Here is a 7,209-nt window from a genome sequence, read left to right as displayed (position 1 = left end):
TGTTGTAGCTGCCAAATATCTGCACTAGCCCACATTGAAGGATTTGGTAACAGGTGTGGCTTCCCAAGTTATTCTTACCTTGCACCCAATCCCTCACTGTACACTAAGTGGGTATATAAAAATAAACAGATGAGTCTGAAACTCTTGCAGAAAATAATGTTAAAGCATTCATCGGTTTGTGTTTGTATAGTAATGTAAAACCTGTTATTTTGACAATGTGCGGACCACTTTATCAGTCCCCACAAGGGGAAACTAAGTTTTATAAAAATCCATGACTGCAATCAAAAAACTTTTCCTGTAGAAATGACATGAAAGTCCACACAAAGATATGAATACAAATGTGTGTGTGTGTTTTTTATTTCAAATTTCATAAAATGATGCCTTCCTTTGGCAGTATGTTTAAATAATCTGTCCCTTTTCAATAACTGAAGTTCATGCAAAATCCACTGAGAACCACACAGCCCTGTTTGAGCACCTGCCCTTTAGACCGTGTGAGTACCTCACTAGCAGAAGGACATGTAGAGAATGGCAACAAGTAGAAGCTTATGGCATAAAAAGCAAGAGTATATTGGTCGTCCAAGATTAAAGCCATCAGTGCTGCTCCTCAAGCAGTAATAACACTTTACATTAAAGGAGCCCCCCTCTCAACATTTCATTTGGACTATAGACAAATATATTTTAAGAGGTGCTTCTCATTGAATGAAGGTAAAGCTCAGTTTTCAGGGATTTTATTCACAGGCCACACTGAAGGAAGGTGACCCAGCTATATACACCCAGTATGCACTGGGCCACCTGCCTACTGTAGAGCCCTGTCCTTTTGTGCTCTTCCTTCCCGTGCTCAGATGACCTCCTGCCAGAGCAGAGCCCATCACAACCACAACACTTCACTCAGGTGTCCTACTCTGTGTCTGAACTCCAAGAAGCATGGGGACACTTGAGACGGAATGGAAGTCCATCTCACATACTGTAGGCTATTTACAGACACGGGTTCTCCTACCTGCTTGCTGAACCAAGCCAAAGCTAATGTTACCATCTTTTAATCAGCAGGAGTTTTCACCACAAGGGGCGCTAAAAGAACATAGAATGCTTGTGTGGTGCATTTGCTAGTGATTAACACTGCGAGCCATTCACTATTAGTAGAAGTCATAAAATTACGATTTTGCCATCATTTCTGTAATGCAATTCCCAGTAGGCACTTCTCCATAATCTGGACCCAGGATTCATTTTAAAAATGGAATTTAGAAAGCAGCACTTCACTTTGATGTAAATATAGCACTACGTGAATGCTGATTTAATAAACAAGGATGTTGATCAGAAGAGGAACAGAAGGGATAAATAAACTCACCTAGTACTTCAGTATCCCTGTCACTCACATGCAGTCCATTCAGCCAGGGATAATTCTCCTCTTCTATGTCCATTGTTGTCATAAGATCTCTTTCATTCTATCATCTGTATGATCGTGGAGGTCCTCTGTACATGTTTGTGTGCTTTGTTGAATTCCTATTTTTATACATAGTATTCTGTGAAGTGTTTCTCCTTTAATATTATGTACTTCATGTTTGGCATTGGACCACAAACAATTCTGGTATGTTGGTACATAATGGCAGTAAAGTTCTGATTCTGATTATCCTATGAACAGATGAAATATACACTGCTGGTTGTGGGATTACCCCAGGAACAATCAGAATACACATCACAGATCCTGGGATTAGAGATTATCCCATGTAGAGGTAGAATACATATAATGCTTACTGGGATTAGAGATTATCCCATGTAGAGGTAGAATACACATTAGATTAGATTAGATTAGATTAGAGATTATCCCATGAACAGGCAGAATATACATCACAGTACCTAGGTTTACAGATTATGAAAAGGCAGATATAGTGCTGATATATGGGAATCACCGCCAGTAGTGGGTAAAATTAGGACACGCAACAAGTGTACAGAAACAAGTCCTGATTTTCAGAAGCAAAGCGGGGCTCGTGAAGATGCATGACAGTCTGTCTCCTCCCTGTCTTTAATCACTTGAACACCCCTCCCCCACAAACCTGTTTGATGTATGGCTCATTAGAACATGTGACCAGGAGCAGATGGCCAAAGGGTGTCATAATGGGGGAAACGTGACCAAACAAACTGTTCCATATGGATGGTGTGACACGGAGCCATCACTAACATTTCAGCAAAGGCACCTGCTGACCTGTAACTGTTGACCTGTGAGGTTAGTTGACAATCGTCTCATTCAAAGTGGAAGTACATCTCTGCCAGGGTGATCAGGGGTATGGGAAGCCAGGGGACAGAAAGCAACCTGCCTGGGGGGGTGGAGTGGGATGCAGGTAGCATGGGCAGACACACAGAAATCTCACAGCGGCAAACATACAGCTTTCCTGCCCCATTGGAGCATGATGGATTTATTCATTAAAGTTATGCTGTCCGGATCAGTGACAGGAAATTAACAGAGGACAGCCCAGTGATACAGGCTTCTGAACACATAAACTAAATAAACAGTAGTAGAGTGAACCAAGACAGCATATGTGACATGTTTGTATTCACATCTTTGTGGGGACCCTCCATTCAACAGGAGGATTATGAACCAAGGCGGTGTCTTGGACTGTGACAGCACAGTAACAACTCAATGACACAGAATTCTGAACAGACAAACTTTATAAAAAGTAGGATATTCAACTAAGAGAATGAATCACTGTCTGAGACACTAACATCACAATGACATCACAGGCTTCAGATCACACATTAAATAAACATGGATATTCAAGAGAATGAATCACTGTCGGTGACAGCGACAGCACAGTAACATTAGAGGCTTCTGAACACAAGAACCAAATACAGCCTGGAACCTGCATAGTGGGGTGATTTGGGTTTCACTCCAGAAGGCAGATGCGTGCAGGGATGCTAATTCAAATGTTAGCCTGCTTGTCCTCAGCTCAGTGTCGTGCAGCAGGGCTCTGTGAAGGGACCTTATTCTCCAGAGTGGTTTTAAAGGGGACCGTGCTTCAGAAACTGTTCCCACCTGTCATTAAGGGACTGCAATCCTTACAGTCTCAAGCCAGATGCCTGGCAGTTTGTTGGAATTTTTATATTATTTTAATATCAGTTTGTACCTGGGAAGTAATTTGTAAGAAATTTAAAACCAAATAATCAGAATGTCAAACAAATAAAGAAAAGTAGCTAACAAGCTGTTGCTGCTGTTAAACACTCTAGAGATAGACTTATAGATACAGGCTGGGAGATACACTTAGACCGACAGACACAGGTTGAGAGATGCACTTGATTGATGGATTCTGGCTGGGAGATACACTTAGACCGACAGACACAGGTTGAGAGATGCACTTGATTGATGGATTCTGGCTGGGAGATACACTTAGACTGACAGACACAGGTTGAGAGATGCACTTGATTGATGGATTCTGGCTGGGAGATACACTTAGACTGACAGACACAGGTTGAGAGATGCACTTGATTGATGGATTCTGGCTGGGAGATACACTTAGACTGACAGACACAGGTTGAGAGATGCACTTGATTGATGGACTCTGGCTGGGAGATACACTTAGACTGACAGAAAACAGGTTGAGAGATGCACTTGATTGAAGGATTCTGGCTGGGAGATACACTTAGAGTGACAGACACAGGTTGAGAGATGCACTTGATTGATGGATTCTGGCTGGGAGATACACTTAGAGTGACAGACACAGGTTGAGAGATGCACTTAAATTAACAGTGACACAGAGATATTGAGGGGATCCACTCTTCAAACAGGATCTCTGTGCTCCAGTTGGGATCTATGGCCTCCAAGCACTCCGCTCTTACTGCAGCTCAGCCAGGCTGGGCTGGGCCCGGCGAGGGTGGCGGGGGCCACTCGCACTCGGCCTTCTGTATGAGGGAGATCTGAGTGATGTGGGGCCTCTGACAGCCGTTCTCTGTGTCCTGCTGTCCTGCCCGCCGGCAGCGTGTGTGACGGTAAAAGACCTGTTACAGCTAGTATGCATGGAGTGGGTCCTTGCTGAACCACAGGCAGGCCAGGCCTCGTTCCACATCAGTGTTGTGTGCAGACCTCCCTGTGAGCAAAAACAAATGGCTAATTTAACATGCGCTCTGACAGGCTCCTGAGGGCCAGTGGGCCCAGGGTTTGCTTGTCCTCCTCACAAGCTGGAACAGCCGGGAGCCCGATCTGGATGGGCCCACTGCCAGGCCTACAAGAGCCGGCACGCTCAGCCACAGGTGTGCGCCGTGGCACTAGCTACCTAACGGACCCAAACCTTCATCTATCAGCACCAAACTGAGGGCATCTGTGACCCAAAACACATCAGAACCATATATTCTGGGGAAGTCGGTATGCGAGGAAACGTACTGGACCAGTGAACACTCATCATCTCATCAGAGATCGATCAACCATGCTCTTCATGTGACACTATCATCAGTACATGTGGCAAAAAAATCCCAGGTGCCATTGTGGGTGTGGGCACTGCCCCCTGGTGTTCAGTGAGTGTGGGCTCGACATACCGACAGGCATGTTTGAGAGTCTGCCTAAATGAATTAATTTCCTCCTTTTTCAACAAAATCAACTCAATTAATTTGCTTAAGGAGCAAAACAGTTTTGAAAGGGTTCGATAATTTTACCTGGATAATGAAATATTTACCTGGATAATGAGAGAACAGCCAGGGAGGAACTCTGGTTGTCTACGATACATCTGTCCACATGGACGTAGATCCTAGCCAGATCACAGACTCCCTCTACAGCACTCAGCCAGGGGACCGCTCTTCCAGGGAATGCTGAGAACATGAGACCCAAGAGGCGTGTTTTGGACAGAACAGGAGCAGTCAGTCACTGGGTATAATCAGTGAGATTGATGTGCACACCCACCAGGGATATGCACACAGCACTGTGTGTTCCTGTGGAGGGCTGTCATTTCGGGCTCTGCTATTGTGAGTTCCTGTGTGGAAGAAGAGAAGCCTTCCAAAGCAACACAGCACGGCTCTGTGAGTCACTGAAGGCAGTGTTACCCAAGCACACTGCAGCTCAGCGGCTCCACACGTGTCTCCAGCCCAGAGCATGCTGGGACTGCATGCAGACGACTCATGCATAGAATCAGCCCTCAATTTCTGGCACAGGGGCTCCATTACCATCACGCCTTAGGGTGTTCTGGGAGAGTGAAACACAGGGTCGACAGGGTCAAACAATGCATCGCCAGTGCTGGACCCAACACCATATTCAGTGTTGCTGGCGTGCCACAGGTTTCTGCTGGACCAGCAGTCTCCGCATGAGCAGCTCTCCATCCCAGCAGCATGGTGGGAAAACCGGCTGTGAGTGGCACCTTCACTCTGTACACAAACAAAGGCACAGACACTCACAGTCTATGGCTCACAGCAGATTTTTGGAGCCCTCTGGCATCCATTCCTGGGAAAGACAACATTCCATTTGCTGGGCTGCTTGGCCCGTCAGTGTTTTGATGAGCTCTCAGAGACTCGGCACTGAGGCTCGAAGTCCTGGTGCCTTTGTCTGAAGTTGCAATAGCGGCACCTTCACCAGCATTCACCAATGCTTCCCCGCACTTCCCCATGCATCCTGCTTTGGGACAGGTGGGGGGAGTCAGGGCGTGAGCGGTGTTTAGCACTGCTCTTAGTCCATCATCCAACGAGGTCAAGCTTCTTTCATTCACTTGGCAAAGGTGATTTACTGTCTGGCACTTTCTATAAATGTTAAGCTGACAGGCTGGAAGATTGAAACTAGACCCCTTTAGCACCATCCTCCCATTTTTATTTATTATTTTTCAGATTAAAAATGTATTTATTTGTTCTGACAGAAGTTTTATAAAGTTTCAGCTGGCTATTATGTATATGAATTTCCTGATCTAAATGACTGGTTTGAAAAACCTTCAGGGTAGATCTTAAATGTCTCCTATTCCTATTTTAATCCCTGCTAATCAGTATTGTTTGTATCCAAGCCATGCAACAACAGATAGCAAAACTAAGATCTTTCCTCTTCTATAGCAACACAATAACTTATGTACGTCCCTCCTCAGCGTTCGTCCTACCAGCTGGGATTCCACCAATCAGGCCTCAAGTTTAGTGAGACATCATGGAGAAAAGGTAGGACCACATAGTACTCCCTGGGGGGCATCTGGGGTCAAACGGTCAGGAGAAACACGCACAACGGATTCTGCCTGCGGCTGTCAACTTCAGCCTGAGCAGTGCCTATGGGTGTCAACTGGACCAGAGATGGATTAGGTCTGTCCAGAGATGCAGGGGCTCCGTAGCTCAGGCAAAATTGGTTTAGATCTGTCATTGACCTGCTGACAGAGGTGCATACTGGGAAGGCCACATATGAATCCATTCTGAGGGTGTGCTTGTCTTTTATACTTCCTGTTAGTGGTCAGACAGCAGATGAAATTGCAGAATGTGGTCTGCAGTCTGTTGAACAGTTCAGGTTAACGGAATATTGATCCAGAGCATGGATCCCAATGGAAGCTGACTCCCAGCACAGCAGAGGCATTAAATATAAGGAAAGAGATGAATATTGCTGAATGACAGTTATGAAGAAAAGTGGGCCTAGTGGAGTATAACATATACCTAGCCAGCTCTCACCAACGCATAATGACTCGGTTCATTCACATTGAAAGGTATGACATGAAGCACTTCAGCGATTTCTACAGACACCGGGAAAACATTAAAAGAATTCACAGACATCTGAAAGCACCAAATATACCTATAGCCACTGGTATTAATGTCAGTTTTTCTATGATATATGGGTTAAACGGAGGGTTTTAAAAAGTGGCGTACTGCAGAGTAGACTTTGGTACAATCCAGAGGGATGGTCTCCTTTGTACTGAAGCCATTTAAAACTAATGTCTACTTAGGAGACATTACTCTATAAAGAGCAAGTTGAGGGAGGCGTAAAGACAATTTCTCCACAGGTATTAATAAAGTATCAGTTATTCTAATAATTTAAAATGACTTTACCTTAAGAAGCTTACTAACAGAACAGTGTTCTTTATTTTTTAAATCATTTTCCCACTTTTTGCTGCTGTTCTCTTTCAAGACGAAGGGAATAATGATAAACTGAGGTAAGCCTTCAGTAGCATTTACAGTAGTGTGGTGTCTAGCTAGCAGCATTTACCTGGTCACACTGTAATGGTGTCACGTCGAGGGCAAGGACAGAGGCGAAGACAGGGATGGAGGAAAACCAAAAGG

The sequence above is a fragment of the Paramormyrops kingsleyae genome, unplaced genomic scaffold (assembly GCF_048594095.1).
Source record: "Paramormyrops kingsleyae isolate MSU_618 unplaced genomic scaffold, PKINGS_0.4 ups28, whole genome shotgun sequence".
NCBI classification, from domain to species: domain Eukaryota; kingdom Metazoa; phylum Chordata; class Actinopteri; order Osteoglossiformes; family Mormyridae; genus Paramormyrops; species Paramormyrops kingsleyae.
The sequence above is the reverse complement of the archived record's forward strand: the minus strand, read 5'-3'. Positions refer to the sequence as shown.